This window comes from Microcaecilia unicolor, chromosome 2, assembly GCF_901765095.1.
Source record: "Microcaecilia unicolor chromosome 2, aMicUni1.1, whole genome shotgun sequence".
NCBI classification, from domain to species: domain Eukaryota; kingdom Metazoa; phylum Chordata; class Amphibia; order Gymnophiona; family Siphonopidae; genus Microcaecilia; species Microcaecilia unicolor.
The window spans coordinates 41,690,835-41,718,355 of NC_044032.1; the positions used below are offsets into that span (position 1 = coordinate 41,690,835).

Below are 27,521 nucleotides of genomic sequence, written 5' to 3' on the forward strand. Positions count from 1 at the left end.
ATAGTGAGAGAGGAATGTATGCAAGTCAAAGCAAACGGGAAAGCGAAAGCACACATTGGTGTCTGCTTTCTGTGCTTAAATATAAGCTTTTCAGGTGAAAAGAATTTGAAAAGCTTAGAGCCCTGTTTACTAAGTTGTGCTAGCATTTTTAGCATGTGCTAAACGCTACAGACATCCATATATTCCTTGGGTGTCTCCAGTGTTAGTGTGCTAAATGCGCTAGCATGCCTGCCTACAGCGCAGCTTAGCAAATAGGGCCCTTATATTTTAAAGGCACAAAAGAACGGTGTCGATGTGTGCTGTGCTTCCGACTTCGCCTGGCACATGCGTACAAGAACTGTGTTTATTGCAAAATAGTTCCGCGGAATATTAGCGGAGATTGGGCGGCGATGCCGGTAATTGGGGAAACAAAACGGGAGCTGGGCAGACTTCTACAGTCTACGCCCTGATCGTGACTGAATTGATAGGGATGGGCTGGAGTGTATATTCTTCAATGCTACTGTTTGTACTTTGCATCAGAATCTACAAGGGTTGAGTATTTCTTTAGCGAATAAGTGAAGAATATATATACAACAAGCGTCATCCACACGCTCATCTACACAATACAGGAAGACTCCTGAGGCAGGCTGATGGGCTGAAACACGGCCGTGTCGAGTCATTGTGTAGACCATAGAATCGTTGTTGTTGACCAACAAATCTAGACTAGATACAGCATCGTCGTTTTATTGAGTCACCATCGCTGTTTTCTTTGTGGTATTTTTTTCTGCAGGGTTTTTTGTTCTTTTGTATCGCAGTGGGATTTCAGCAAGGCACCCCTGGTTCTTAGCCTGTTGTACCAACCAAGAGGCTTTTCACTTCAGTGTATAGTATCCCCCTGATTCTATAAAAAGTTGCCAAAAATTGTGTGTGCAAATTTGGGCACGTGCACAGTTAATTGAATAATGAGCAAATTAGCACCAATAATTGACATTTTAACTAGCAATTATTGATGCAAATTGAAAACAACTAACATTTGCATGCATGATCCACGCCTAAATTTTACATGTGTCTTTGAAAAGGGAGGGCAGAAATGGGAGGGTCATGGGCGTAGATTTGAGTTGCACGCACAATTATAGAATAAGGGTTCTGTGCGTAAGTTTCGGTGGTGGCATTTGCGCCACTTTATTCACGACCCCTGCTCTCATGTGCTATTCTATAAACCACACCTAACTTTAGGCATGGCTTATAGAATAGGGATTTAGCAGGGGTTTTTTTCAGTGCCAATTTTTTTAGGCACGATTTACAGAATTCACCCCTGAAGCTGGACACTAAAACTAAGTTGAGTTTTTTGAAACCGTTCAGTATATCACTGCCGATAATATGTCACATGTGTTGAGCAGATGTGATTACAAAAATCTTTTTGAATGTATCATAATAAGATATAACAACAATGGAAGATTTTTATGCCGATGAAATAATGAGTGGAGTTGAACGGGTAGATGTGAAGCGTCTGTTTATGCTTTCCAAAAATACTAGGACTAGGTGGTATGCAATGAAGCTACAATATAGTAAATTTAAAACGAATTGGAGAAAATGTTTCTTCACTCAATGTGTAATTAAACTCTGGAATTCGTTGTCAGAGAATGTGGTAAAGGTGGTTAGGTTAGCGGAGTTTAAAAAAGGTTTGGACTGCTTCCTAAAGGAAAAGTCCATAGACCATTATTAAATGGACTTGGGGAAAATCCTCTATTTCTGGGATAAGCAGTATAAAATGTTTTGTACTTTTTTGGGATCTTGCCAGGTATTTATGACCTGGATTGGCCACTGTTGGAAACAGGATGCTGGGCTTGATGGACCTTTGGTCTTTCCCAGTATGGCAATACTTATGTACTTATGTTAGAGAGCATGTCAAGCTTTTAATACAGTGCCCCATTGAACTGCTGAGGCTTTTCCTTCCATTATTGATTGGATTGAAATAGAAATCGATTCCGATTGGGAACACGGTTTGGTGAAGTAGTAAATATGCTGTTTGGTATTTAAAAAAAACAACAACTTTGCAATTTACTAGAGGACTGGGCTTTTATGACACACTTTCAAAACACTGCTATCTTTTACATCATGAGATGTTCACTAATGCTTGATTTTATCACTCATTTTGTTTGAGGTGACATTTTTATTGTACTAATAAAGGGTATTTGTGCTGGAAGCCTCCAAAATGTGTGTTGATCTTAATTTCCCAAAGAAAGAAGCAGTGTACGATCTGCACTTCAAAATGCAGATAAACTTTGGCACTGTCATCTCCGGCATATGACTTTCAACTTTTCGGTTTCAATAACTTGCTAGCATGATAAAAATGAACACCTGATGAGTGATCTCAGCTAAGGTTTCTCTTTGCTGATTCCATGTTTTCCTGATTTCCATTATTGTTTTTGTCTACACCACCTCAACTGCAGTGCGTGCAGTGCTTTTGACGGATTTTTCCTCAATAGTCTTCTTAAAGACTACCTACGTTTCTTTTGAAGAACCATCCTCAATGTTATTCAGCAATACTCTGCACAAGAGACTGCTGGGAGATCTTCAAAGGACCTCCATCATCATTGTTCTGCAACATTCTGCACGGCAGACTCCTGATGCAGACCTGACGGCCGAAACACGACGTTGTGTCAAGTCTTCAAAACTTTTAATAAAATTCCTTATTAACGAACATCCTCCAGTTTCTGGCATCCTTGGTCGCTCTCCCACTCTCTGCACTTTCCGTGCATTGACCATTCTTGACTTGAAAACATATTTCCTCATGCTTTTGCCTGAGTATGCTCCCTATGGCGAAGCCTTTAGCAAAGTTTGCATGAAAAGGACAATATATATATTTTTATCTCTCAGAGTTTTCAGGTATGCCATTGGAGGGATATCTGTCCTCATAATCTATTTTCTCTGTGAGATGTTTTACCTGAATCATCATCTTTGCAATCTCTGAGATAGACACTGTCTCAAGATCTTCCAGCTTCTGTACTCTAGATGTGTTCAGCTGCACCTGATTAAAATGCTTCTTTCAATGTCATTTATTACATGACTACAAAGATAATTTTGTTAGGCTATCTGAATCAAAAGCTAATCTGATCATCCTTCTAACAAAGTATGATCTTTTGTTGGGGGGGGGGGGGGGGGTCCAAATCCAAATTCTCTTGTCCTAAGAGAGTTGCAGGTTTTTCTTATTCGTTACTACTGAGGCATCCATGAAGAGGGTACAAAATCCTGAGTGGTGTAGTACGAATAGAAGTAAATCAATGTTTTTACTCATTCCAGAAGTACAAAGACTAGGAGACACTCAAGGAAAGTTATATGGAACTACTGTAGTGTCCCCTGGTCTTTGTACTTTTGAAATGAGTAAAAACATTGATTTACTTCTATTCATTCTACACCACTCCATTTGTTTTTACAGTATTTCCTTATAACTTCCTTGAAAAACAAATAGGAGGAAATATTTTTTCACTCAATGAATAGTTAAGCTCTGGAACTCTCTGCCGGAGGATGTGGTAATAGTGGTTAGCGTTTCTGGGTTTAAAAAAGGTTTGGACAAGTTCCTGGAGGAAAAGTCCATAGACTACTATTGAGACAGACATGGGAAAGCATCTGCTTGCCCTGGGATTTGTAGTATGGAATCTTGTGACGATTTGGATTTCTGCCAGGTACTTGTGACCTGGTTGGAAACAGGATAGTGGGCTAGATAGACCGTTGGCCTGACCCAGTATGGCTACTCTTATGTTCTTATGCTCTTTAAAAAATGCTTAACTTGAATGCCAGAGTCATGTGGTTCCATTTCTGTGTGCATTGTTTAAATATTTACACAGACTGAGAAACATTTCTGCATTTGCAGTTTTCACAGTAGTTAACCTGTGCTATCACATAAGTGAAAACATGGGTTAATCTGTGTAAAATTAAAAACAAAAGTGAGCCCCAGGGGCAATGCTTTGGGCATTTTAATTGGTTTTATAACAATGTATATACCTAAGAACAGGGCTGTCATCCAGCTTGTTGTCATTGCAGCCTGCAGTAGGATACTGGATCACTGTTCTGTCTAAGCTGAGCTGGATTCTCCTACCTACAAGTCCTGCCAGTGGGGGGGGGGGGGGGGGGGGAGGGGTGCTGTTTCACTATCACATTTTTAGTAGTGAGGGGATCCTCTGGTTTGTTCCTCTTCTGATGTTGAACCTCAGATCTTCTTGCTTTTGGACAATCTCAACAAGAGGCATTCTGAATACAGTTGAAAGCTGCGATTCCCAACATACTGTGCAGCACACTCAGCTCGAGGTTCACTTTGTTGTGGAGCACTATCACCTTTACTGCCCCATGTCTCTAGCATTGTCACCTTCCCTTCATGTCTCCAGCATTGTCACCTTCCCTTCCCTCCTGCCTCAACCCAACCACCCCATAGAATCATTGCCTTAGCTGCTGCTGCTGCTTCCTCATCCTCTGCTAACCTCAGTCTGAAATCATAACCACGGGGTCATTGGGGTTGTGAGACCTGCTTGGTCTGTACAGTTCCGACTTTAGAGAGAAGCTGGAAGAGAAGGAGACAGGTAAAGAAGGGCACCCCCAAGGAATGCACTGTGGATCCTAATTAGTGATAATGGACTAGGTTGCAGCATTGGACCTGCCGATGGACTGACGTTGAGCTGACATCATTTCTGTAACCCTGGATCTAGTTACATAGCAGGAGATAATTTGGTATACTCACAGATTTGATTTTCTCTGCTTTATTATCTCATACTTTATCACCCTCCTCTCACCTATCCACACCCATCCTGTTAGAATATCAATGAAATGCTTTGATATCCCCATGCATACCCCCACCCTCCCACTCTGTCAGATTGTCAAAGTAATGCTTTCATGTTTCTCTTATATATACTATCTGCTACCACATTTGCTTATTTCCGATCTGACGAAGAAGGGCAACCTTCGAAAGCTAATCAAGAAATGTATTAAGTTATGTCCAATAAAAAAGGCATCATCTTATTTTCTTTTCTATGTTTTATTTTGTTTGATTTGTGTTGATTATCTCATACTGATATTGTTTTAGCCTGTTGGTCAAGTTCATTTTCTTCTTCTAATTTCCTTATTAGTTTTGTTGTTGGCAAAAAATAAAAATAAAATGCTAAAACAGTCATCGCTAAAGGCTGAAATTTAAGCAGGGTGCTTAATACTTCAGATCTTAACCAACCAGCAACTCACAAGTGAGGGTTAAAACTGTAATGTGCTGGGATTTTAAGTGGGATTTAAATAACAAATAACACTGTTGATAAGGTTGCCGGCTGGATGATTCTTATATTCCGCTAAGTTCAAATTTTATTTTATTTTTTTGTTACATTTGTACCCTGCGCTTTCCCACTCATGGCAGGCTCAATGCGGCTTACATGGGGCAATGGAGGGTTAAGTGACTTGCCCAGCGTCACAAGGAGCTGCCTGTGCCTGAAGTGGGAATCAAACTCAGTTCCTCAGGACCAAAGTCCACCACCCTAACCACTAGGCCACTCCTCCACTGTTGCTACTATTTGAGATTCTACATGGAATGTTGCTATTCCACTAGCAAACGAATTCACAATATCAATGTCTCTGGTAACATTCAACTGCTTGTATACACAAACCAGGACTTAAAAGCCACCTACTTCAAAAAAGTGCTTTAACCAACAGTTGTTTCACCAGTATTTCACCAATATTCCACCAATATAATATGTAATTTTTATGTGTAGAGTACCCTCAGATATAAACCACTGTAACTGCAGTCAATAATGCTGCTAAAACGTGGCATAGCACCTCTTTCATTAGGTAACTCTCACTCTGTTTTTTGGGAGAGAGCAATCTCTGCTCACATTTTTTCATGCTTCCCAATCACCACAGTGCTATAAAATCATTTATTTCTTTTAAAATATATACTAGGTGAAAAAACTGTGCACTTATCTTGTGAGTTCTTGCCTCCCTGGCAGAACTATGTTGCCTTGCTGACACAATAAGCAATTGCCTTCCCCTGGAACCGCCCGACTCCGCGGGGTTTCAAATCACTTTCCTCAGGGACAAAGGGTTAAGGCTGCATAAATCACTTCTTCCTCTTTCATTCTGTCTCGCACAATCCACAGATCAAGGCAAAGCCAGCTTGTTGCCCCGTGACTTATGAGGCATCCGCATCCATGTAAGGTCGGAAGTGACGTCACTTTTTTCAACTAACTTTATGCAAACAATTCTAAAACTGACAGAAAGACAAATAGCTAACAGGTCTAAAAAAGCTTTTCAGATCAGATTATAGTGTTCCATTCCACATTTTCATTAAGCCCCAAAGGGTTCATTGTCTTTAAAGTAAAAATCCACCACTGTTCACGTCTGGCTAATGCCATGATCCGATCCGTATTATTTGTCCAAACAGGAATATGGTCAATAATAAACCACCGTAGGTCTGCAAATGTGTGTTTAAATTGTTGGCAATGAGGAACCAATGGAGCTGTCGTTGTTTTTGTGGATAATCTGCTTTTGTGTTCTATCAACCTTACCCTCATATGCCTAATAGTGCGCCCTACATAAAACAAATGACAGGGGCATTCAATGATGTATACTACAAAAGATGTAGTGCATGTCGTGTTATGTCTCAGTTGGAATGTTCTAGACGTTTGTTGGTGAGTCCACTGTGTCATAGAATAAGTTTGACTGCAGAATTGACAAGAACCGCAGGGTTGGTGCATACCCTCCTCTCTATTGGGATTATTGTATCCAATGGAAGTATGCACTAATCGGTCCCTGAGGTTTTTCCCTCGCGTATAAGCAATACATGGCTGTTCCAAAAAAATGTTATGGAAAGTTAACACCTGCCAATGTTTATTAATAATTTGGGCAATTTGAGGGGCCATAGTAGAAAAGCCCAACACGCATACCATCCTGTTTAAAGGTTCCTTAGGCTTATCGATAAGCAAGAGCGATCTCTGAGCAAACCACGCTCGTTTATATGCTTGTCGTATGCAATTCTCAGGGTATCCACGAATCCACGTATTCCACTAGCAACATTCCATGTACAAGTCGGCCCTTGCAGATCAGCAGATCACCAATGTGGCCGCGCAGGCTTCTGCTTCTGTGAGTCTGACGTCCTGCACGTACGTGCAGGACGTCAGACTCACAGAAACAGAAGCCTGCGCAGCCTTCTACATGGAATGTTGCTAGTGGAATAGCAACATTCCATGTAGAATCTCCAATAGTATCTATTTTATTTTTGTTACATTTGTACCCCGCACTTTCCCACTCATGGCAGGCTCAATGCGGCTTACATGGGGCAATGGAGGGTTAAGTGACTTACCCAGAGTCACAAGGAGCTGCCTGTGCCTGAAGTGGGAATCAAACTCAGTTCCTGAGTTCCCCAGGACCAAAGTCCACCACCCTAACCACTAGGCCACTCCTCCACTCCTTTTGCCTCCTCAAATCCAGCAACCCCCTCTCTCATCCATGCTCCCCCTTCCCCTCCTCTAAAAATGGTCTAGTATCTTTCTCCTCTCTCCCTTCCCCCAATATAGTCTGGCATCTTTCCCCTCTCTCCCCTACCCTAATATGGCCCACCTTCTCTACCTCTTTTTCTCTCTCTCTCATAGGTGCCCGGTATAAGAGGCTTGGGGAGGCTAAGCCTCCCCAGCCGCCCCAAGCATCTCTCTCTCTCTCATCCCCCCACCCTAAGCGAATTACAAACAATAAGTCATTCTGTAGGAGAATTTACAATTGCATATCTAACACAGATTCACCCAGCAGGGTTGATCCAACCGTAGTGACTTGTAGTCTTGTCTTTCTTACGGAATACAGTGTGGAAGTCACAACTAAAAGACCCTGTATGGAGTGGGTTAAATCTAGCATAGGATCAACCCTGTCAGGCAAATCCGGATCCCAATGACAACCCACATTTTTGAAGATATGGCTTCCAAACCAGCTGTGGAACCTTGGGGGGGGGGAGGGCCATAGGTCAATTTTATTTTATTTTTTGTTACATTTGTATCCCGCGCCTTCCCACTCATGGCAGGTTCAATGCGGCTTAGGCACTTATTTTAAATCATCATTCCAAAAGTCAAGATTCGGTCCCTCTCACATCTATAATCCAAGTTGAGGAATCTGGATACATTCCTACTCCCCCACCCCGCCAGTTGAGAAATACTTCTTGAGTTTTCAAAACACTGTCTTTACAATTCATTCTCTTTCATACATGAAGCTGTGTCAACAGCGTGTCAGTACTATAATAGCTTCACTTGCTATAATTTCACTCCCTTTTTTATTCTAAAAAGAAAGTAGGATTAGGTATTTTAAAACAGTGTGCTTACTACATTATAAATCCATCAGAGCAAGTGAACCATCAACACCTTATTCTCAATAAACAGCTGTCAGCGATCTGATTAGCTGTGGGCTTTTTTTCTTTATTTAATTACTACACAAGGCTGCCTGTGTCCATAGCAACTTCATGCTTACTGCTGAATTATATCATGGCATTTCATTAATGTTCTCACTATTAATATCAGCGATTGCCCATAGGTCTTTAGGTAGAGTAGAGCCTGAAACTTAGCATTTAAAATTTGTTTTGAGTTTCTTTAAAGGATTATCCTCCTGACTGTATAAAAGTCGCCAAAAATTGTGCACACAAATTTAGGTGTGGCCCCAGTTTGCATGCACAATTTAATAAAATAGCAAGCCAATTAGTGAAAATAATTGGCTTTTTGGCACTAATTAGATCTAATTGGAACTTACATATGTAAATTTAGGCGTGGCCTAAAAAGGTTGCGCAGAAATGGGAGGGTCATGGGCATTTTGGGGCGGATCAGGGGCATGGTTTTAAGTTACACTCGTAATTATAGAATATCAGTGCTCCACATGCAAATTTAGGCGTGAGCATTTGCACCATGTTTTTGTTGATGCAAATGGTGACGCCCGATCCATGCTAAGCTAGTCCTATATAATAAAATGCACCTCCAACATTCTGAAGCTGAGAAAGTGAAGCCTTCAAGCATTCCTGCAACGTTCCGGAACTACGTGTCGTCAGTTGAGGAGATGGAGCCTTACAGAGCACATGAATGCGTCAAGGCTTGAAGGCTTCACTTTCTCACACATACACTCTCTCTCACACACTCTCTCTCTCACACACAGACTCACACACACACTCTGTCTCTCACACACTCTCTCACTCTCTGACACAAACACACACACACACTCTCTGTCTCTCTTTCACTCATTCTCTTTCACATACACACTCTATCTCTCACCCACACACTCTCTCTCAAACATACACACTCCGAGGAAAGGGGGGCATGGAACACGCTGGGGAGGAGAGGGAGGGAGGGAGGGGGGCCTGCACCTCGGACGGAAGGGGGGCCTGGAACTCGGAGGGGAGGAGAGGGAGGGAGGGAAGGAGGGGGTCATGGAACTCGGAGCCCCACACACACACACACTCACTCTCTCTCACATACACTCTCACACACACATACACTCTGTCTCTCACACACTCTCTCTCTCTCTATGACACAAACACACACACTGTCTGTCTCTCTTTCACTCATTCTCTTTCACATACACACTCTATCTCTCACCCACACACTCTCTCTCAAACATACACACTCCGAGGAAAGGGGGGCATGGAACACGCTGGGGAGGAGAGGGAGGGAGGGAGGGGGCCTGCACCTCGGACGGAAGGGGGGCCTGGAACTCGGAGGGGAGGAGAGGGAGGGAGGGAAGGAGGGGGTCATGGAACTCGGAGCCCCACACACACACACACTCACTCTCTCTCACATACACTCTCACACACACATACACTCTGTCTCTCACACACTCTCTCTCTCTCTATGACACAAACACACACACTGTCTCTCTCTCACTCATTCTCTCACTCACACTCTCTCTCTCTCTCTCTCTCTCAAACATACACACTCCGAGGAAAACCTTGCTAGTGCCCGTTTAGTTTGTGTCAGAAACAGGCCTGTTTTACTAGTATTCTATAAAGGGCGCTTTGCGTGGTCTCCTATATAGAATCCTAGCTTAGTACACATTTTCCACTTAATTCTATATAGCACGCTTAGCGTTCTGCTACAAAATCCAAGCATAATTTGTAACAACGCACGTAACTTAACTGGCTTAACAAGCCAATCAGCATTGTTAACTGCACTTAAGCGATGATGAGCACTAATTGGCAATAATTAGAATTTACGCACACATCCCTAAGCTTATTCTGTAATGCACTACGTCTAAATTGTAATGCACGCAGGCAAAAAGGAGCATGGTTATGAGTGTGCAAATGGGCATTTTGTGGGCATTCCAAAATTGATGCACACTGTTATACGTGCAGGGATGTACGCCACATTTTCGTTGGTGTAAATGGATGCACCTAGTTTTAGGCACTGTGATATCAAGTAAGCATATTCTATACACTGCACCTAAATCCAGGTGCCACTTTTAGAATATGCTTGGGCGGAAATGTTTACTTCGCGGATTTTTCAGGCACCGCATTTAGAATCTGGCCCTTTGCACTTAACTTTGGGTGCGAGCTTTTACACTGATGTAAAAGCTGGGGCCTATCTGATGTCAGGCATGCAAATGCAGGTATTCTATAACATCAAGCCTAATTTCTGGGAATGCCTTTGACCCACCCATGCTCCTCCCATGGCCATTCCCCCTTTGGACTTGCATTCTGTGGAATAGGGTGTAGGGCAGGTCCATCTGTAACTCCCTAGTTACTGCCAATTAAGTGCTTGCTGACTTCAGTAATTGATTGTTGGCGGGCGCCTAACTGACTAATTAGTTTATGTGTGGATCTACGATATCCGGGCCCATTTCTAGGTATTCAAATTTGGGCGACCTATACAGATTCCAAGAAATCACACACACAAAATTCTCTGTTGAATAAAGCCTTATGCTTTTAAAAAGTTGATCCTTAACAAATCATATGCAATCTCTCAAATCTGTCTTGGGGCTGCTAACACTTTTTGGAGAAATTCTCACTTTCCTATGTGGAAACGTGGTCTCCTGTGGACTTTTCATGAGGTTCTTCTTGTATCCGTTAACTATATTTCTGATCCGAGACTGGAAATTGAGGTTGTCGTGAATCAAAAGCAGAAATATTCTTTGAACGACCATGTGAATGTCGGGGGGGGGGGGGGGGGGGGAGCCAGAATCCAAAGAAAAGCTGAATATGGTATCTCAGGCCTAGTATTTAGGCTATCATGGACAAATCACAGGGCGCAATAAGTATATGGTTGTGGTTGCCTTGGCAGCCAGCACTAGTGTGTCATACTCACACTGGTGCTGTCTAGGAGAGGAACGAAAAATCTATGTTTGACAAGAATTTAGCAGTCTGTCACGGAGAGTCACACTCTGTGTGTACGCCAAACCTTTTAGCAGTCAAGAGAACTTGAACCCAGAATTCTTTGAGACCTGCCTCTTTCATCCTACTGCATCATCTTAAGATACCTTAAGGATAGCTTTCTTTTATAATTGATGGGTTGTTTTTTTTTTTTTTAAGTTGGCAAAACAAAGCTGTTATACTAAAGACTGCAAGTGAGCATGTAGAAACAAAGCTACTGTAACAATGGATGCTATTCAGTGAGGGAGGAGATTTCTCTATGATTTATAACTGGTCTTTAATTACATTTTATCTTTGTTCCTGGTTCTCTTTAAATAACAGAGGCTTGGCATGGACCGGTGGCAAGTGTTATGTGCCGCTGTTCAGGAAATGTGGGTTTCATTCCTAAGCTAGTTGGAGAAGGAATTTTATCAGTAACACTCAGAGGCCCAGCTTAGAGACCACCTTAGCTGAGTTCCAGAAAGAGGTACAGAGATTCCAAGTTACCCAGTTCCAGGCTAGTTATTTTTTTTACCAGTCCTGTTTTTCAGCTTATATTTCAAAGCAGTTTGGGAAAGGGAATGAGACTTGTTTTACCACCTCTCTGTGGTTTTTGCAACTACATTCAAAACGGTTTATATAATATATATAGGTACTTATTTGTACCTGGGTCAATGGAAGGTGAATTAACTTGCCCAGAGTCACAAGGAGCTGCAGTGGGAATCAAACCCACTAACCACTAGGCTACTCCTCCATTTGTAGAGCCTGACCCTGCCCATGAAACTCAGCGCTGGAAATCCCATAATGCACATATGTACTTAAGTATTGCCACACTAGGACAGACCAAAGGTCCATCAAGCCCAGCATCTTGTTTCCAACAGTGGCCAATCCAGGTCACAAATACCTGACAACATACCCCAAAAAAGTTCAATACATTTTATGCTGCTTATCCCAGAAATAAGCAGTGGATTTTCCCAAAGTCATTTTAATAATGGTCTATGGACTTTTCCTTTAAGAAGCCACCCAAATCTTTTTTAAACCCCCGCTAAGCTAACCGCCTTTACCACATTCTCTGGCAATGAATTCCAAAGTTTAACTACATATTGAGTGAAGAAAAAGTTTCTCTGATTTATTTTAAATTTACTACTTTTTAGCTTCATCGCATACCCCCTAGTCCTAGTATTTTTTGAAAGAGTAAACAAATGATGCACCTGGATGGGGTGGTCAGAAATCTAGGATTGCTCCAAAATCTCCAACCTGAAACTGGGTAACTTGGCATCTCTGGAGGTGCATTCTGTGACGGATTATCACTGCAGTAGCTGGGCTGAGCTGGAGGGGCAGGGCCATAATTAGCTATGCACGGCCAGTGCAGCTGCACAGGGCACAATGGAGGCTGGGGCATGGAAATTGTGCCCTTTCCATTGGCTTCCCTTGCTGGTGTGATACAATTGGGCAAGGCAGGAACACTTAGAGGTGTGCCACACAGGGTGAATTCCTGGCTTGCTGTGCTCCTGTGGAGGGGGATATAAGGGTGGGGCAATCTTGGTGGTAGCAAATGAAGCCTGAATGTGATGCTATTTTTTCATTTCATTTTGTTGGTTGGTTTTAAAGGTGAGGATTCATTAGAAACCTGGGGAAGTTGCATTAAGAGTATGGAAAGCATTAAGGTTTGCATGCAGTTGGGATCATCTAGACAGGAATTCTAAATGCCAAATCCAAGGGAGGCCATTGCCTTATTTGGTGGACTACTTTCTGCTAGGGGTAAGGTGCTACCATTTTACAAGATGGTGGTGGTCAGAGAGGGCACTGTTAGAAGTCTACCCGGACCTGGTAAGTATTATTGATCTTGGGGAATCCAGCTGCATGGAGTCTGTCTGTTTGTGGGGATAGGGGGAAGGGATCGGGGGGGGGGGGTCTGTAAAATTTTGCAGATGGGTCAGAAAGTCCATTCTGCCTTTTTAAAAATGTCTTCTTCTCTGTCAGTGCACGAGCCAATTCTTGCTCTTATATTTTTAACCCAAAGGTAATTTGCGTCAAGAGAACACTACACTGTGGGGTACATTCAAGAAAGGACACTTAAAGTTAGGTGCCTCATTATATCTACCCTATAGGCTTATCATTTTGGCCTCTCCTATTTGTCATCTTATGTAATTGTGTTACTTGGCTGGTATTTATTGGCATCCCATATTATTTTTGAAAAAGCCATGTTTTCAGGAGTCGACAAAAGCTCATGTAATCTTTGTTCTGATCTTTAGAGGTAGTGAGTTCCTTAGTTATGCTCCACTACCCAGCAGCGTTGAGTTAAATGTCCTTTTGCATTGACAGACTTGTTTATTGGGTGGGGGGACAGGCTAACTGGAGAGCTTGGTGCAGAGTATCCATCCTGATTCTTTCTCATCTGGGGTAAAAATGTGTGGAGACTGTGAGCTTGAGGGGAACAGTTGGCAGCCTGACTAAACTTTGACTCAGAACCACTTGGAGGGTTGCTGGTGCAGTGGAGAGATCCTGACTCACTGCATAGGACATGTTGTAATGCATTTGTGCCAGTCGGGGTGAATGGCAACTCCCACAGAGGCAGTTAAGGGGTTTTCCTGCTGTGGGACCCACCAGCCAGTGTCAGGGCATTGCAGTGCTTGCAAACCTGGAATCCTGTAGGACGTGGAGGAAACAGTCAGTGGTCTTCCAATCGATGCAGCATCCAAATATGCTCGGGACTTCAGGCTCTCTGGAAGGGCCAGTGTGAAGTTTGATGCAAGAGAGTGCAAAAACTGGTGCCATTTTGTTAGGGCTGACTGGCAGAGAGGAACAACCTCTGTCTGGTCACATGCGAAGCACAGTCACCAGTTTACAACCTCAGGACCCAATAGAGCATTCAGCTTTGTTTTCTCCAGAATTTATATTGCTCTTACACCAGCAGGCTCATTTTCGAAAGAGATGGCCGTCCAAAAGTGACATAAATCGGCACTTGGATGTCCTTCTCACAGAAACGGTCCAAGAAAACAAGAAGGCAGATGATCCGCAAAATCCAATGTGGAAGCAAACAAAAGAGCAGATTGCTAGGTGTTATTAATCAGACTTTATTGGAGAAATAATCGCCCGACACAGACTGTGTTTCACCCACAAGGGCTGCGTCAGGGGCATAGAAGATCTTTTCGATCATATGATGTCCTGATTTTGAGCGCAATATTGCTTGGGAAGAAGCTGACCTGCTGTTTATATGCTTTTGCTTTGTTTAATATCACAGCAACTGAAAGCCCCTGACGCAGCCCTTGTGGGCGAAACACAGTCTGTGTCGGGCGATTATTTCTCCAATAAAGTCTGATTAATACCACCTAGCGATCTGCTCTTTTGTTTGCTTCTCACAGAAACGTCCAAATCGGTATAATCGAAACTGCATTTTGGAGGTCTTTGTCAGAAGTCCTTCGCAAGGACGTCCAAATCTCAAGGGGGCGTATCGGAAGTGTGTTCGAGGCAGGACTTGGGCGTTCCTAAGACTTGGACGTCTTTGAGCCATAATGGAACAAAGCAAAGACGTCCAGGACTAAAACTTGGACATTTTCACCTAGACCTGTTTTTATTACGAATAAGGCAGAAAAAGGTGCCCGAAATGACCAGATCACCACTGGAGGGAATCGGGGATGACCTCCCCTTACTCCCCCAGTGGTCAGTAACCCCCTCCCACCCTCAAAAAACATGATTAGAAATATTACTTGACAGCTTCAGATGTCATATACAGGTCCATGACAGTGCATTCAGGTCCCTGGAGCAGTTTAGTAGTAGGTGCAGTGCACTTCAGAAAGGTGGACCCATGCCCATACTCCCCCTACCTGTTACATTTGTGGAAGAAATGGCGAGCCCTCCAAAACCCACCAGAAACTATCTGTACCCACATATAGGTGCCCCCCTTCACCTGAAAGGGCTATGGTAGTGGTGAACAGTTGGGGTGGGGGTTTTGGGGTGCTCAACACACAAAGTAAGGGAGCTGTGTACCTGGGAGCATTTTATGAAGTCCACTGCAGTGCCCCCTAGGGTGCCCGATTGCTGTCCTGGCATGTCAGGGGGACCAGTCTACTAAAAATGCTGACTCCCCCCACGTCCAAATGGCTTGAATTTGGGTGTTTTAGACTTGGACATTTTTGTTTTTGAAAATGGCTGAAAATCAAAGATGTCCAAATCCAAGGACGGCCATGGTATTTTCATACACAAAAATGGACGTCCATCTTTTTTTGAAAATGACCTTTTCCCCGCCTCCGAATTTGGACGTTTTACAAAGACGTCCAAATTCCAACTTAGATGTTTCTTTCGAAAATGCCCCTCCAGGCTTATTTACTGAAGCAGGGACAGTCAGAGTTGCTACAAGGTACTTCAGTTTCATACCCCATTGTTCCACTGGCTCGTAAGGGATCTTGATTAGCCTCATCAGCCCATTCCTGGATGTCTATCTCTGCTTCTCCCTCCTTATCTGATGTGGCCTCAGTCTACTCAGTTGAGTCATCATTGAAGGAGCCGTTAGAGGAGGGAGAAGACCCGAAGGTACGAAGGTTGTTTCATAAAGAGGATAGCGGTACTCTTGTTTCTGAGGCATTGGTGGTGCTTTACATTGAGGGGTCTTCTGCTTCAGCGTCAGGAGTTCCATCTTTGTCGATCATGAGTGGTCTTAGAAGTCCTATGGCCTCCCGATGCATCCAGACATTCAAGACCTGATGATAGCTGAATGGGTCTCACCGGATGCAGGGCTAAGATGCATTGGTTCTGGAGGAAAAAGAGAAGATGCATCTTCCCAAGCTGGACTTCCTTGTTACAGTTGTGTCTAAGAAGACCCATTTTGCTGTTGGAAGAGGGCATTGCCCTAAATGACCTACAGAATAGGAAGCTAGAAGGCTCACTAAAACAAGCCTTTGAAGTGGCCTCTTTTGGCTTTCAAGCGACAGCATGTTCATAGCTAGAGCATGCCTGAAGTGGCACCGGCACTCTCCAACAGAAGACGGGAGCTATAATGCCCAGCTGGAAGTGGAGTTGGCTTACCTGGCAGATGCTATTTATCACATGTTACAGGTGTCACGGCACATCAGACTCTGGCTGTGGCATTGGCCATCTAATGCAGCATCAAAATCGCACCTAGTTAAACTGCCCTTTTGGTGCAAATGGCTATTTGGAGAAGATCTCAGTAACTTGATGAAAGAGCTGGGGAAAACTAAGCCACAGCAGTTGCTGGAGGAAAATCCAAAACCCTCTGGTCGTTCATCTTCAGCAGATGGTACCGGCCTGGTTGTCAGCAATATGGTGAGAAGTCCCACTTTCAGGCATGCCAATCTTCTTTTCTTGCAGACAGGAAGTCCTCCTTTCAGTCAGCTAGAGCACCCAAACCTCCCAAGCTTTGCGGATGTGAGGCTCGTCCACTTTTCTCTTCCTCTGGTAGGAGGACATCTTCAGGACTTTTGGGAAGTGTGGGCCAAAATCACATCAGACCAGTGAGTTCTAGATATTCTTATGGAAGGTTCAAGTTGGAGTTCTCTCGCTTGGTCACTCCTTTCTTCTTGAAGTCTCCTTGTCAAAAGGGAATCAAGGTAATCAAGGTTTTGGCCACTGTAGATTCCTTGCTGGCGCTCCAGGCCATTGCTGTAGTTCCCCAGGCCAAACAGGAACAAGGCAGATACCTCATCTGCTTCATTGTCCCAAAGAAGGAAGACACCTTTTTTCCGGTCTTAGATCTGAAAGGTCTAACCCTTATCCTCCAAGTGTCCCGCTTTCTCAGGGAAACAATAAAAGCAGTCATAGCCTTGGTTCAAGTGGGAGAATTTCTCACTGCCCTCGATCTCAAGGAGGCATACTTGCATATACCCATATGGCCACTGCATCAGAGGTTTATGTTTTTTGGTGCTGGGCTGTCAGTTCAATTTCAAGGCTTTGCTTTTCGGTCTCGCCATGGCTCCAAGAACATTTACCAAGGTTATGGTGATGGTGGCGGCCTTCCTTTGGCACCAGGGAATCAAAATTCACCCATACTCAACAACTAGCTTATTCATGTCATCCTGTTTGGACAGTGTGGCGGCGATGGAAAAAGATTTCCATCTTTTACAGTCATTGGGTTGGGTGATCAATTTTGAGAACTGCAAACTAATTCCATCACAGATGCTGGAGTAACTGTGCATTCTATTTTACACAGCAAGGGAGATGATCTTCCTCACAAAATGCAGGAGGTCAAATCTAGTTCAACAGATTCATCTTCTCAGGGTCTGAGACTATGTCCAAGTTCTGGGGTCAATGAGAGTGGCGATAGAAGTGGTGCATGGGTATGGACACGGGCTCATATGTGATCATTACAGGAGTCTCTTCTCAGCTACTGGTCTCCATTGTCACAGACATATGATCTTCATCTTCTTTGCACACTGGTTGCCAGACGGAGTATGCAGTGGTGGTTGTCTCCCAATAATTTGACTGTCCCTTTCTAATAACACAATGGTAACAATGGATACCAGCAAGTCAAGATGGGGAGCTCATTACAAGTTCTATCTGGCACAGGGCATTTGGACGGAACAGAAGTCTCAGTGGTTGATAAAGTGCTTGGAGCTCAGGGTACTGCGGAATGCCTTACATAACTTAGCTCCCTTTCTGACAGGGACCCCGGTCCAAGTTTTCTCTGACAATGCAACTGTGGTGACTTATATCAGCAAGCAAGGCAGAGACCACAGCCATCTGCTTGTTGGCAGTTCACATTGCTGGGTCCTTGCATGTGGAGGTGAACTTTCTCAGCAGGCACTCTTTGAACCTGGGAAAACAGGAACTATCTAGCCAGAGTTTTCAACTGATAGTGGACCAATGGAGTACTCCTCTTCTGGACTTGATGGTGATAAAAGGAATGTCAAAGTGCCCAAGTTCTTCATCCATTGGAAAGAACCGAACTGGATGGGGATTGATGCCCTACTGCAGCCCTGGCCAGAGACACATCTACTGCATGTCTTCCCTCCTTGGCCCATGGTAGACTGCTTGTTGAAAAGAATCGCATTGCCCCAGGGTTGAATAATTCTCATAGCACTTGATTGGCCACGGAGGCTGTGGTATGCGGACCTAATTCAGTTGCTGAATTGGGGGTCCTCTCTGTTTCCACCAGTACACAGCCTATTGACACAAGGTTTGGTGATCATGGAGAAGGATCTGTGCCTTTTGGTCGTATGACTTGGCCATTGAAAGGGCTTGGTTGAGATGAAAAGGTTATTCTGATTTGGTCATTGCTACCTTACTTCAAGGTCGGAAACACTCTGCATCCATTGCGTATGTGAGGGTGTGGAGGATGTTCGAGGGCTGGTGTTCTGAGTACTGAGTTTCTCCCTTCTCCGCTCAGACCACGCACATCCTGGTGTTTCTCCAGGTAGATCTTCAGAAAAGATTGGTATTGGATTCTTTTAAAGTTCAGGTTGTGGTTTGGCCTGTTTCAGGGGCTGACTAAGGCAGACATCTCTTGTGGCTCACCTGGATATCATTCAGTTCTTGCAGGGAGCAGGTGACTTGTGGCCTCCCTTTTGCACACCATGTCCAGAGTGGAACCATAATTTAGTCCTTCAGGCTTTCCAGAAGCCTCCTTTTGAGCCACTCTAGAAAGCCTCCTTGAAAATTCATATGCTAAAGACAGCGTTCTTAGTGGCTGTTGCATCAGCACATAGGGTTTCAGAGCTTCAGGCTCTCTCTTGTCGGGATCTCCTTCTCCACTTTCAGAGGCGGGGGTTTCCCTGTGTATGGTTCCTTCCTTTCATCCTAAAGTGGTATCAGCATTTGATCTCAACCAATCTGTTGAGCTAGCTTCCTTTTTTAGAGAGGATGAAGAAGCTCAGTATTCTTCTTTGAAGCTTATCGATGTGCGTAGAGTCCTCATTACATATCTAGAAGTCCCAAATGAGTTTTGCAAATTGGACAGACTGTGCTTTTTTGTAAGCAGAGGTTTGGTCTCATGGCTTCCAAGCCCACAATTGCTAAATGGCTGAAGGAGACTATTGTGTCAGCTTATTTGCTTGCGGGAAAACAAAGGCCTTGCAAACTCATTCTACGAGGCGTACAGTGACGTCCTGGGTGGAAATTATCTTACTGTCTCCAGTGGATATTTACAAGGTGGCGACTTGGTTGACACTGTATACCTTTGCCAAGCACTACAGGGTGGGTGTTGCAGTGTACTAAGAAGTCAGTTGTGGGGCTTCAGTCCTCAGGGTGGTGGTACCAAGATTCCACCCATTCTAGGGGATGCTGTTAAACATCCCACAGGCTCTGGAATAGTGGAAAGCTACGTAATGGAAGGAGAAATTCAGTCTTACCAGCTAATTTTCTTTCCATTAGTCTTTCTCACTATTCCAAAGGCCTGCCCGAAGTTCCTGAGATGTTTAGTCAGTGCAACGTAATGGGTCAAAAACAACTGTCACCTTGCATGGTGCTTCTTGCATATCTCTTGTTCTGTACACGTTGTACAGAGCTGTGAGAGGTTTACACATGTTTGCATGTTTGGTTAGTGTTGGCTAGCGAGTTGTTTAAGGTTGTTGTGTTTATTCTGAGTTTCTCCTTACTGCTTGTTTACGTAAATACTGATGAGCTGGATTGAATGCCAGCTCAGTGTTCTGTTCTTTATCTCCACAGGTATCCCACGGGGTCTGGAATAGTGGAAAGAAAATGATCAGCAAAGACCTAATTTCTCCTTAGTAAAAGAGCCCCAATGTTACTGTAGTAATTTTATATTCTTTAATTTTAGGGTTTTGTAATTTTGCTGTTGTTGTTATTTTTGGTTTTGGGTATTTTATTTTATTTTATTGCACTTGTAGAAACCAAAAGCTTTAATTTGCGTCCAGTTAGGAAATTTGTTCTTTATAAATACTTCATGCTAGAAACGCGTATTTTTCTATATAATCTTGTTTTTCAGCTGGGAGAGCTTTTTTTTTTTTTCCCCCAGCACAGAAAAATGCGCAAAGTAAACATTTGCTGAAGTATGACAAGATGTAGAGCCGTCATGACAGAGCCTCTAGAAGAGCAATTCTTCCCTGTCAAAATCTAGCAGAGCATCAGAGAAGGCTGCTGGGAATATTCTCTTTATAAAAATTTTGTGCATGAGGCAGCCAATTTTTGATGCTTTGTAGAAGATGAAAAGGACAAGCTTCGTCTCAGCAAAATAATACAGAATATTGGGGGGGGGGGGGTTGCCTCATGAGACCTGCCCCCCCCCCTCCTTTTTTCACTTCTGGCTACTGCTATATCTATTTCTCTCTTCATTTTTAAAGTCACCTTCTTTCCTGTTCCCTTTCTGTTTTTGTTATATCCTGGTACAGTTTTCTGTGATTAAGACAATAGTGACCATTTTCATCCTGTGACTATGCATTAGCCCTTGTTCATTGTGGGAAAAACCTCCTTTTTTTGGCCCTCATCTAATGACAGAAGGTCTGTCCCTTGAGACCTGTCTGATGTTCCCGCTGTACATGCCCATCCCCTCAGTCCTTACCAGTGTTATTAAATTTTTTAAAACAAACTTGCTGATTAAGGTTTTCGTGGCTTTTACATTCTCTTCACAAGGAGACTGTCTGCTAATTAACCTAGAGAAACAATCAATGGTGTACCTTTTTTTTTTTTTTTCAAGTTTTCTGATGATTAGAATATGAAAATGAAGAGCACAATGGCTGCAGATGTTTTAAAATCACAGCACACAGCAATTAGCTACATGAAAACCAGCTGCTTATCTCTCCAGATAAAGCCTCTTAATAGGGAATTACACTTGAAGAGCCATTACGCAGATGGATCTGCAAATGTCTTAAAGAGGGGGTGTCCTAGTATTAACTTTGATTTGGTAGCCAGGTTGTTGATTAATTTCATTCTTTATCTCTCTAGGAAGGTGAATTGTGGCATTGACAGAGCCCCCCCTCCCCCCTTTTTTTTTCTTTCTCACTCTCCCACACTACTACTACACCTACTACTATAAATCATTTCTATACTCTCTTTCTGCCTGTAACTTCTCATTACAATGGCTTTGTTGCAGTGCCGTAGCGAGGGCTAATGGCACCCGGGGCGGGTCGCTGCTGCGCAACACCTCCCCCCCCCGGGTGCAGCACGGCGCAACCCACCCCCCTCCCCTCTGCGGCGCACCCCCCCCCCCCGGACCGCATTCTTACCTGCGGGAGGGCCGATCCGCCCCGAGTGCACGTCACTCGGAGCTGCGTCAGCCCCGCTGGTTCCCTGCTCTCTCTGCCCCGGAACTAACCTGTTCCAGGGCAGAGAGAGCAGGGAACCAGCGGGGCCGGAACCCCCTGAGCGCGTGCATCCGGGGCGGACCACCCCTCCCGCCCCCCCCCTTCCTACGCAACTGCTTTGTTGTAAGCAATAAGTTAACATGTCAACTTCCCTATCTTATGAAGGCTGTGGATTGGCGTACAAACAGTATATATGCCCAGGGCCGCCGAGAGACTGGGCCAGGCCCGGAACAAGGTCACCCCCTGGGCCCCCCCCCCCCCCGAGGTCGCCACCGCTCCCCCACCACCCGTCCCCCCTCCGCGCACCAGCGGGCCCCTGCATTGAAATCACAGTGCCTCTCACCTCCATGTGAAGGCACTGCAGGCAGCAGCAGATTGCCTCCCTCCTTCGGGCCTCCTTCCCTCCCTGTGTCCCGCCCTCATCTGACGTAACTTCCGTGAGGGCGGGACACAGAGAGGGAAGGAAGCCCGAAGGGAGGCGATCTGCTGCTGCCTGCAGCGCTTTCACACGGAGGTGAGAGGCGCTGTGATTTCAATGCAGGGGGCCGGTCTTAGCAACTGCAGGGAGCTGTGCAGACCAGTTCTCAGAGCCCACCCACCCCTCCCCAGTATACGCAAAATGACAGAAACCAAATTAGCATACAGATTCTGCATGCAGCACAATACCAGAAAAACAGAACATTGCTATACATTGCAAAATAAGACAGCAGATGTAAATTCTCAAATTGGAAATATTCCAAACACTAAAATGAAAATAAAATGATTTTTTCTACCTTTGTTGTCTTGTGACTGTATTTCAGATCATGTTGGTCCCAGTCTCTGATTCTGTTGCTCTCTATCTGCTCCCTTAACTCCACTTCCAGGGTTTCCTTTCCATTTATTTCTTTACTTTCTTTCTTCCTTTCTTCTTCATTTCCTGCCCTACATCCATAGGTAAAAGCTGGGTCCTCCGCGGACTTGACTGGAAGAGGTATAGAGTGTATCCAGCTTTTGCCTATTTTCTCCAGCCATGTGCAGTTTTTCTCCTCTTTTCCCTTTCCCTCATCTCCGTCAGGATGCATCTCCTTCCTCTCTCTTCCCTCTCCTCCATCCATGTCCAGCATTTATCCTCTGTCGCCTCCCCTCCATCCATGTTCATCTCATGTCCTCTCTTCCCTCCCCTGCATCCATATCCAGTATTTCAACTCTCCCCTCTCCTCCATCCATATCCAGAATTTCTCCTCTCCCCTCCATCCGTGTGCATCTCCTTCCTGTCTTCCCTCACTTCCATGTCCAGCATTTCTCCTACCCTCCCCTCCATCCATTGCAACTCTCCTCGCTCCCCTGCCCTCCCTACTCATCCCCAGTGATTCTCCTTTGTTCTCTGTCCTCCATCCCTTCCCCTCCACGTCCAGTGACTTGCCCCAACTTACCCCCCTTTTCACCCCCTCCCCCAAGTTTCAGTTCCCAGCCCCAGCTGTGCCCTCAGGTTTCCAGCACATAAGTATCATAAGTAAATAAGTAAGCAGATAAAAACGCTAAGTGTTCAGCACCTGAATCTCATAAATGATGTCTGTTTTAGTGACCCTTTACCAGGAGAAAAAAAATGCCTGCATGAATACAACACCTAGGGAGTCCCTATAAACAGCCCCTCCAAATGACACATTACTACAAAAAGTTGTTCCGTTATTATACTTCCTCTGTGTACATTCCTATGCTGCACAAGCCGGCACGTTTGAAAATATAAGTGAGAATAAATAAAAAATGCTACCCACAAATGAAGAGAACGAGGGACAGCCCTTCCTTCCTTCCAGGCCAGCCGCCCTGCATTTAAAAAGTTGCAGCGGCGGCAAAAACGCAGGCTCGCCTCTTCTTTAAGCCCTTCCCTTTCTCTTTCAGCGTGCACTGTGCCGCCTTCGCGGAAACCGGAAATTGCATCAGTGCACGCTGAAAGAGAAGGGGAAGGGCTTAAAGAAGAGGCAAGCCTGCGTTTTCGCCGCCGCTACAACTTTTTAAATGCAGGGCGGCTGGAAAATATGAAGCTGAGAGCGTCGCAACGAGGAAGGGAGCGACAGGAAGCGCCGCAGGGCCCCAGGAGGTGCGAGGTCCTGATGACGGAGGGCGGGGTGGGACTCCGGCGCCGGGCCCCCCTGGAGGCCCGGGCCCGGGGAATTTTGTCCCCCCTGTCCCCCCCTCTCGGCGGCCCTGCATATGCCTACACCAGAGTGGATACTGTGGAATAAGTTGTGTAACTGAAAAGGAAATTATCCTACTTAGAGGGAAATTGTGTGGAAGGGAAATATTCCTTAAAGAGCCTGGTATTGCTCTACTTTGCAGATTAGATGTCGAGGGCGGAGCTATAACACTCGGAGGGCTGAAACGCGAGGCGAACGCCAACCCCGAACAACACAAGTAGCTCGGAGGGACGGAGGGAGGGGGCCCCTTGCTAGCGCCCGTTTCATTGCGCTCAGAAACGGGCATTTTTTTCCTAGTGCTTTAATAAAGCAAACATGCTCTCTTAATGATTGATTTTGAAGAAAAGGCAGTGGTCCTGCTGGGTACCTGGAGAACAAACTACACTTAACTGTGTGACTTTCAATTGATTTTTGTCAGTTGCTTAAAGTATAATACCCAAATGGAATCAATTGAAGAAACCAGTGAAACAAATCCATTCAGCTGGAAACACTGGACTGCACTTTCTTAGTCAAAATGAGAAGAAGAGTTCAGAGCTTTAATGGCCTTTTCAATAATGTCTTTTTTTTTTGGGGGGGGGGGGGCGGGAGAAAGTTATCAAAGTTGGATACAATTAAGACAGGTCTCATGGCATAAAATGGGGCCCTGTGCTAAAATAGTGTGACTTGTGGTAAAATAACCCGTCTTAACAGTAGTCCAAGTTGATAACTTGGAGGGGCATAATCGAATGGGGCCGTTCACCTCTAATGACGGCCCCGTCAAGCGGCGTACCCGACCGTATTACCGAAACAAGATGGCTGGCCATCTTTCCTTTCGATAATACGGTCGGGGCCAGCCTTAGAGATAGCCGCCATTGGTTTTCGCCGATAATGGAAACTAATGGTGGCCATCTCAAAACCGGCCATATCCAAGCCATTTGGTCGTGGGAGGAGTCAGCATTTGTAGTGGAGGAGTGGCCTAGTGGTTAGGGTGGTGGACTTTGGTCCTGGGGAACTGAGTTTGATTCCCGGCACAGGCAGCTCCTTGTGACTCTGGGCAAGTCACTTATCCCTCCATTGCCTGCCACATAGAGCCTGCCATGAGTGGGAAAGCGTGGGGTACAAATGTAACAAAAAAATAAAAAATAGTGCACTGGTCCCCCTCACATGCCAGGGCCGCCATTGGTCTGGCTTTCATCTTGGGACCTGGGCAGGAGGTGTAAGTAGTATCCAGTCAAAAATACAAAAATTTCCACTTGGCAGCCCAGCCTGGTCTACCTTCCATTTTGGGGTTGTAACCAGAAGTCCATTTCAGGGCACAGGGTTCCAGTGTAACACCACACTTTAATCCAGACTCAGTTCAAACAAAAAGTTTTAATTCAGACCCAGATCCACAAAACCCAATGAAACCCCAAAACTCAGGCTCCATTCAGTTCAAGAGCTCAAATAAAATTGAAGTAAAATTCAGCTCAAAGGCTCAAATAAAGTTCAGCTCAAAAGCTTAAGTAAAGTTCAGTTCAAAAGCTCAAGTAAAAAAAACAAAAAAAAAAAACAAGGATCGCATCACCTTTCCTCCTGCTGGCACTCCAGCTGCCTGCAGCAAGCAGGGCTGGCAGTTCACCTCCCACTTCACAGTAACAAACTCCTGTGGCCTCCCACAACTGCCTTTAAGTGCTGGAAAGGTTGGCTTTTGTATCTTCCCATTCCATGCTGGCTTGCTCCTCTAAGCAAGGAAGTTCTGGAGGCAGGTCCTTTCCCTCCTCCACATACTCCATAGATTCAGTTAGCTCTCCACAGACTTTCTCCTCTCCCAAACTTCTGAGAGCTTTCAGGAGATCTGCCCTCTCCTCCTCACAGCTGGGAAGAATTATATATTGATTTCGCAACCACTGAAATTGGTCTTCTTGACTGCTGCTCCCTCTGCTGGTAGCTGAAGTAACTGGCCCCCATTTCCTGGAGTTACTTCCATTCCTACTAATGTTAGAGGTCCCTTCCATGTTTTGGGGTCTACCCCCCTCTTTCAGCCTCCCAAGGGATTCTGGGTATGGTAGTTCTGGGGTTGGCTGCTTCTGTCTATGGTCACGTTTACCTGCCTTATCACAATATATATATATATATATATATATATTCTCAAATCCTCAAATTCTATGGGTTACTTTTACAAAGCGATGATACAAAGCGCTAAATGTGAAGAAGTCCATTCAATTCCCTTGGACTTCTGCGCATTCAGTGCACGCTATTTTGGTAGCGCCACTTTGTAAAAGGAGCCCTATGTGTTTTACACACACATTAGACAACAATCCAGGACGCATGGAATGTGGCTTCTATATTTCATGCCCGAAGGGCCATTTTACTAAGGCACATAGGCGCCTATGCGCATCCAACATGCATCAAATTGGAACTATTGCCCGGCTACCATGTGCCCCGGGCGCTAATTCCATTTTTGATGTGTGTTCAAAACACACGGTAGAAAATGTTTTCTATTTTCTACCGCATGGCGCTTACTTGGCGGTAATCGTCAGTTTACGTGCGCTGACACTTACCGCCTTAGTAAAAGGGCCCCTGAGTGAGCTGAGTAGTGTGATCCTTCACAAATAAGCAATAAGTCTGAAAAACCATAGTGCTTTATATACCCAAATATAAACTGAGATTTTTTTTTCACCCAAAAAAAAGGCATCAAAAATTGAATCTCAGTTTATATTCAGACATACACTCCCTCCCTTGGAGCATCTGGCATTCCTCCCGTTCCCTCCCATCCCCAAGGTGTCCCTCCTCCGCCGCCACCACCAGTCAGCCACCCCCTCCCCCAAAATCAGAAACTACCACTGCCTCAATCCCTCCTCCTCTATCTTGCTATGCACACAAAGCACCCTCCTCCTGCTCCTACCTATAGGAACCCCCCCCCCCCACCCCCAGTGGCAACCTGGAGTAGGAGTGATCCCCGCACACTCCTGCCCATGTGGCCTTCATAGGAAATATGGCTGCCACAAGTTGCAGCAATAGTCTCATGATATTGCCGCTGCAGGTCAGAGCAGCCATTTTGGGGTTAGAGCCAGCACGAGCAGGACTCTAGCATACCTTGTCTTTATTTCTCACTATTTTCCCTGGTGTACACTGTAATAACAGAGCAAAACAGCAAAAGTAGAGGCTGACAAATGCGCAAACCAATAGGGAGATAATATCAAAAGCCAGTTTATTTAGAATATTCATATCAATATCAAGGACCCGACACGGTCCGTGTTTCGGCGCCAAAGCGCCTGCCTCAGGGGTCACAATCAACTTTCACTGAGAAGCTGATAGGCTTGAATTCCTTTATGTATGCAAGTTAATCCACAGAGAGAACAAAAGAACAGCCAACCGATCAGCAAACACCATGTGGCAAAAAAGGTTTTTTGCCACATGGTGTTTGCTGATCGGTTGGCTGTTTTGCTTTGACTTTCCGTGGAGGCTCCTCCTGACTTCTTGGATGTACACTGTAATAAAGCACAATGAGTTTAGGTTTTGTTGACTTGTCTGTTAGGTGCAAAAATTAATATAGGAACTGCACTGAGACTTTTTTTAATGGCTTCTGACAGTATATTACGATTATAAATTGTGTTACTACTACAAATAGAATATTATAAGATACTATTATACTTTCATAATGTAAGTAGTTATGATCATCACAATTTATAATACTGATCCTACATTTCCTTGTTTTTACTGTATTCTTTACCATGTAAGATGCTTTCTTTTACTATGTAAGCCGCACTGGACCTGCTGTATGTAGGAAAGAGCGGGGTACAAATGTAATAATTAAATAAAAGTAATAAATAAATATTAGCACACCTTTTAGTAACA

At 44.5% G+C, this 27,521-nt stretch overlaps 1 protein-coding gene across 4 annotated transcripts in view; it reads left to right on the forward strand.

Annotated features, from left to right (window-relative positions):
- The window catches only part of SETBP1 (SET binding protein 1), a 616,780-nt gene that overhangs the window by 488,315 nt on the left and 100,944 nt on the right, over nucleotides 1-27,521 (forward strand). The gene's annotated exons all lie outside the window — the stretch shown is intronic.